The sequence below is a fragment of the Adiantum capillus-veneris genome, chromosome 9 (assembly GCF_014529385.1).
Source record: "Adiantum capillus-veneris isolate H3 chromosome 9, ASM1452938v2, whole genome shotgun sequence".
In the NCBI taxonomy this organism is placed as follows: domain Eukaryota; kingdom Viridiplantae; phylum Streptophyta; class Polypodiopsida; order Polypodiales; family Pteridaceae; genus Adiantum; species Adiantum capillus-veneris.
This window is the reverse complement of record NC_140939.1, coordinates 47033410-47040044: the sequence shown is the minus strand read 5'-3', so window position 1 is coordinate 47040044 and position 6635 is coordinate 47033410. Positions and strand designations below refer to the sequence as shown.

Genomic DNA, 6635 nt, shown 5'->3' with positions numbered 1-6635 from the left:
GAACCACTTCTTGAAAGGGGAAACACCATAAGCACCTTCAATGTTCTTCTTGCCCTCTTTGACCCACTCTCTTGTCTCCTTTGAAGAGAATCCATGACATGCTCTAAACCAAGAAAAGCATTGTTTTTTGGCTTGCAGAAGGGCATAGGGTTTTAGCTGTAAAATTGTTGCAAACTCTAGGCCGTCCGATAGTTTGTTGGATGGCTGCCACGTGTCGCAAGGCTTCTAGGGTTGTTTTATTAGGTTTCATTTAACCCATGTTAAATTCCTTTTCGTACTGCTCCTGGCGGGCCTCGGTCCTTTCTGCTCTGCTCCTGCCAAAGGATGTGGCGTGCACAGCGAGTGTTGTCCTTGCGAGAAGATGGTTGCACAGTAGGTATTGTCCTACCAAAGCACCTAGCGTTGTTCCATACGCAGCTTCCTTGTTTAATGCCGCGGGGTTTTCAAGGTTGTGGAAGGTGACTGCATTCAAGGGGGTTGCTTTGTAGGCTCAGGTGGCGAGGACGTGGCAGCAAGAGCTGTTCCATGCGTTGTTCTGCTCGTTTAATGCCGCAGGCGGGCTTCTCAAGGTCGTTGAAGGCGACCGTGCAGGCTGAGGTTACGAGCACTTCTCGTGTTGCTCTTTGTGGCTCACTGCACGTGTTGAATGGAGTACAGGACATGTAATTTCCATGTGCTTGTTGTAGCCTATATGACAGGTCTAAAGGGAAAAAAAATGCTTTGTAATAAGTTCTTGTTTCGGGTGGTTATCATTATACTGTGTCATGGCAGCAAGTCTGAGGATTTGTTTTGATGTATGACCTTTTGAGCTACATTATATAGTGGAAGATTCTCTGTCTGTTTTGCTTTTGCACATGTGTCCTCAAGTCTCAATCTTTGTTGTCATATTTGAGCTTTCACCTATCTCTTGCTATTCAATTTGTATGTGCTTATATGCTGTAATTTCAAATTTAAATCAGTCGAGGAGTTGAAAGTCCGTTGTAGATTGGTTTGAGGGTTTGTTTCTTGCGTCTCAAAGTACTTGCAACGAAATTTCTTTGGAGATCGTCTTTATCATGGCATCTGATGATGGCATTGTCGGTGGCGGTGAAGGGAGTGAAAGCAATGCCTCACCCAACGATAGTGAGAGCATTGACTTCTCTGGAGGTTTGCTTTTCTGTCTCGTGCGCTGGTGTTGTGTTACGTTGTCAGTCTTGGTTTGTTCGTGCTTACGAGTGATGCAGTTGAAAAAGTTTGTTGCACTGGTGTTGTTCTCCTAATCCTGCTGCTTGCTTTTTGTTACGCTTGCAAGTGATGTGCTTGTGATGGTGGTCACATGTTTGGGTCCACAAAAGTGCAACAGCACGGCTGCGGGTGCATGGGCCCTTGCTCACAGTATCAACAGGTCACGCTACAAGGGGTTGTACCCTCATTAGCCAAGCGTGGGATTGCCATCAGGCCGCAAGCTGCCCTGCGTGGAGCCACGAGCAACCATCAAGCAATCGCTCACCCAAGAGCCGGGAGCAGCCCGAGCTCTATTCACTTGTGTGTCTCAGCGTCCGCATACGAGTTCTTTCCATCTATTTTAGATGCTTGCAGTGGGCTGTGGTATTGTACCATTGCGCTCAGGTCAGGGGCTGTTTTGCTCAATCGCCTAGACTGTCCATGGCCAGGGTGATTAACTCTCTTTGCGTTTGTGGACATAGGCAGCAGACCTTTTTGACTGAGGGGTTGTCTCCTTCATTTACCATGTATTCTGGTTGCGGAGCTATGTCGAGCTAGACATCTCCTGGACGTGTTCGGCTTACGCTTTGAGACCCAGAGTTGGCTCCGAGGTTCAAGGGATTGCGGATCCCTCTCTCTATTTTGGTACTTGGCTATCATTCAGGTGTTGTTGGACGCTATAGACCCGGCCATAGTGTTGCTCTCGAGCTCGAGAAGCCCTTGTGTGTTGATCATTGTTGGAGTATTGTGGGTTCCCCGTTGTATGAGACCAAGGGCCCTAACGTGTCTTCACCTTCAGTAGGCCCTGCTCAATCCCATTGAGTACCCCGCTAGGGGGCTCCTTATCAACAAGCCTAGTTATTCCTAATCGCCATCCATGACTTCGATGGCTGCCGCATTCAACGATGCTCCCCGTGAGCATAAGGTCGCAATACAACAACACGAGCATCACAACAAATCTGGGCTTGATCTCTCAAGACCCTCATTACTGTCATGTTTAAAAACCAAACTCGGCTCATACCATGTTACCTCCTTGCATTTTGCCTAGCTCTCCAGCTCAGGCTCCACTTGTCCGTGCCATCTTGACCATTGAGAAGATCGTCCGCGGTAGTGCAGGACGTCTCAGGTAAAGGGACAGCCAGCCCTTTGGTTGCATCATGTATGGACAATCGAAAGCCAGGCCTAGGGGCTCAATGTCCTCAAAAAAATTCAGTCCAAGCTTTGCTCCATGCTTGCCATTCAATGGACAGTTCTCCTGTGTATCAAGTGAGTACAATGATTGCGACTAGGACACCAGTTCTTACTAACCACCGCTCATCTGCCCAAACCATCTCGGTAACATGCTTGGCCCGTCCGTTGATTCACGGGATGCCTCAGTCGAGGGGAGTTTGAATCCTCCAACCGCACCATATGTGATCCATCGAACCGAAAACCCCAGCTCTTAATGGCCAGGATTTGTGAATACTTCACGAACAGGCACCTTGTCCCTAGTGCCAAATCCGGAAACTGGTGGTTCATTACATGTTCATCAAAGTACAATTGCACGCTCACCATAATCTGCCCCTACCTACCAAGGCGCATGCCCGTTGAGAACAACCCCAAAGGTGTTGCCTCTAGTTTCTTTAACTCTGCATACACCCCACTCGACGACCCTCTGCCTTTGCTAATCATAGCACTAGCATCATGCACACGCAACGGCTGTCTCGTATCCCACAGCCCCAATCTTTTTATGTTCTGGTTATACCTTTTCTGAGCCATCTCTACTTGCAAACAACTCACAAACCTCAGCAAGCCCAGCCTCGGGCATCATTCCTTCATTAGCTTTTGACTTATGCATGTCTACGCATGCTCGCATTTCCCCATCGCCTGAGGGGAGTGAATCAACAGGCTCCACCTTACGCTCTTTATGATCATCCTCTCTTGAGTAGCTCTCTTTATGATCATCCTCTCTTGAGTAGCTTACAATCTTGCTACCTGGATCGGAGGCTTCCATATGCGTTGTGCCTCGAGCAGAAGCTCATGATGTTATGCATTGTATGAAAAACATTGAGAGACTCCGTTTTCGTGCATGAGAAACTTTCTAAATCTTCTTGTGTATGTAACCTGGCGAGGGATTTGAAATGTGACATTTTCCAAGATTAAATAACTTGTTTGCTTGCTCATCCAAAAAGAAACCATATTTGGCACAAGCTTGTTCGTATCCTTTCAAGAAGTTCGTTTCTGCGCCTCGTTCTTCCTTTGCTTTTACGAGTGTGCTGCTTGCAGGATGTTTTCTACGCCCTCTTTGCTTTGCTCAACTAGTCAATGCTATGGTTAATTGGATGCTTCCTTTTCTTTTCCTCCTGCAGAGCTGTGTAGGTTCATTGAGTCTCCTCCATGTCCTACAGGCAAACGTTCATTGCACCTGGTAGTGTCGAGCTCTGTCGAGTTGCCGCCAAATCCGGGCTTCGAGGAAATCGCAGCTGGGAAGAGGTGTAGGCATGCCTTGCTTCAAGGAAGCCCTGCTAACGATCCCGTTGGCAATGCAGGTATGGCCAGTGTGCACAATCATTCTTTGTGGAACAGTCTTGACGTGTCTACGATGTTCTTCGCTACAATGCATTCTTGAGTGTTGAGTTGCGTTAAGATGGTGCTCTGCTTTTTTTTGCAGGCAAAGGAGACTCTCCACTAGAGGAGGAGTGTGCACAAGCACCGTCTTCGTCTCAACAACAACTTCCATGCCTAGCTCACAAATTAGGCAAAGCTGCAGCCTCATTTTCTGAAGTTGGCCAATCTTCAGCTGCTCATAATGTCTTGGACAGCGGCAAGCTACTGGACAAAGGGAAAAGATTGTTAGTCAAGGAAACCTTGCCGTTCTTCATGATTAGCGATATAGATGAGGATAGTAAACCTTTCTCCATAGAGGGGAAAATATTGAATCGGTATGGCACATACCGTTCCATCTCCCCTTGGCAAAAGAAAAATACACGTTACTTCAAGTTCGACATCGTCGATGCCGATTGCATTGACACGATCACGGTCGTCGTTGTGGATTCCTTCATTGAGACCTACACCAAGGAGCTCAAGATCGGCTTGTTCGTCAGGATTGATTGTCCTCTTGTGAGGGCTAAAAACCATAATGATGTTGGGTCAGCTTTGTTATCCTTGCATGTCGGTGCGTCGACAACCATTCGACCTTGTGACCCATTCCCTGTTGCTTTAGCTTTCTATCCTGAGACCAAGATAAGCACATTTCTTGCTGACGCTGCAATTTCCGAGACTACTAGCCCACGTCCGCCCTTAGCGACACTGGCGTTTGTTGTCTTGCAAAGTCGTAATTTCCATCAGAGAATTGGCACTACATTTGGGGATTTGGTTGTTGCTGATGGCCCGACCCCAGACGACAAAGCAGTTGTACGTATCAGAAGCATTGGCTTCAGTGTTTCTTTCTTTCGATATTGACAAACCTTTTATCACATGTAGGTCAGCTTTTTCAACTCTCGAAAGCATGACTATGATCGGGTCATGGCCCAGATGGCTAGGGAGGACATTGTTATGTTTGTGGCTAGGAATATTGGCCTCTTTGTTGGCAAGGTGCGCACATTGTCTGTTCTGGACGTCACAACTTTGGCCCCCGTGTGAGGATCACGCTTGAAGGAAGAATTGACCACAGCATTTCATAGACAGTGTGAGATTCTCGGCTACAATAGAGAGGTGACTTTGCATGGTTTGCACTCAACCGCATAAAGACATCTTTAGTGGTCTTTACACGTTTATTTTTTTTGTAGGTTGTGGGGACTTTGCACTTTGTGAACTTTAATAGAGCTCTCTTGCATTCCCATTGCTCAGTTTGTGACTCGCCAAAGTTGAAGAAGGTTGAAGGCCGACTGTGTTGTTCTCTTTGGGATAAAGATCACGTCATCAACACGACACCCTCCCTTGTCACAGGCCACATAGAGCTCCCTGCTCATGTGCACATCACAAGCTAGAAGAAGCCAAATGCGTGAGCCCTTTGGCAGCCTTATCTTCCTCCTCTACTCAAACTTGAATGAAAACAAGTTGTGTGGAAATGCTTTTGAGCCTATGAATATCGACTGAAGGATCCTGTGTGTCATGCATGCTAGCCTATAAAGCTTCATCTTCAATGCAATCCCAACATCATTAATTGTAATGATAAAATCAATATCCGTAAGACTATGGTGCTTCCTTAGCACAAATATGTTGATAGAAATAGAGACTAGAATCTCCATGCCCACTTATCATTTTTGGATCATAAAGAACATAACTACACAAGCCACTAGTAGCGTGCACAAGGCATCAACTACCATCCACTCCCCCAAGGTGTTTTATTTTAATGAGCATCTACTAGCAAGTGCTTTTTGGAATCCAACGAGCGTTTACTAGCAAGTGTTTTTTTGAAATATGACAAGCATATTTCAAAAAGATGAGAGAGAGAGAGAGAGAGAGAGAGAGAGAGAGATAGCCAGGGGGAGAATGCAAACCACAAATACAAATCTGATCCTTTTTGGTCACTGTAGCTCCCTCTCTCCTTATCTCCATTGTGTGTGTGTGTGTGTGTGTGTGTGTGTGTGTGTGTGTGTGTGTGTGTGTGTGTGTGTGTGTGTGTGTGTGTGTGTGTGTGTGTGTGTGTGTGTGTGTGTGTGTGTGTGTGTGTGAGAGAGAGAGAGAGAGAGAGAGAGAGAGAGAGAGAGAGCATACCAAGCCATATACAATCTATTTTTGTCCTTCTACCTCCCTCTCTCCCCATGTCCATTGAGAGCAAGAGAAATAGAGAGTGAAAGCATATTACAAAGACACATCCGATCTACTTTCATTACTCTCCCTCTCTCTCTTCTTCTCTATTGAGATAGATAGAGAGAGAGAGAGAGAGAGAGAGGACATATATCGTGTGAGACATAAGCATATATATCATTTCCATAAAAATGCTTCATTGCCTAGATCTTGGACAATTTGATCAAAAATTCAAAAAGATGAACACTCATTATTCATTAAAAAGCGTTACATTTTATGTTACCTCTAATACATAAAGAATTACTTTATAAGTTTCATCCACAATCAATTGTTCAAACTTGGCTCTGGTTTTGTAGTGGTACTATCTGCTATGTGCAAGAGATTATTCACCAAAAATGAGCCGCTCCTTCAAATTTTTCTCTCGTGACTCTATGATGATCCCAACTTTCTTCTAGCAAGTGATAGAGAACTTCCCCTTTTCATTCAAGCTTTGTAATGAGTGCACCTTGAGATCTATGTGAATTCATTAAAATCCATACATTTCTTTTGTTGCCTTGATAGCCTACTTGAACCATTCTTTATATGTTGCTTGGTTGTTGGAGATTGCTTTTAAATTGTCAAACATTGTGGGGAGAGATTAGTGCTATTTGTTAGATATCAAGTGGTGAACAAAGGAAAATTTGATTCTCTTTGCATCTCAA

General features: G+C 45.4%; 1 pseudogene; it reads left to right on the top strand.

The window, feature by feature from the left end:
- Positions 1-257: 257 nt before the first annotated feature.
- Positions 258-1657, top strand: LOC147450449 (uncharacterized; annotated as a pseudogene).
- The last annotated feature ends 4978 nt before the right edge of the window (positions 1658-6635 follow it).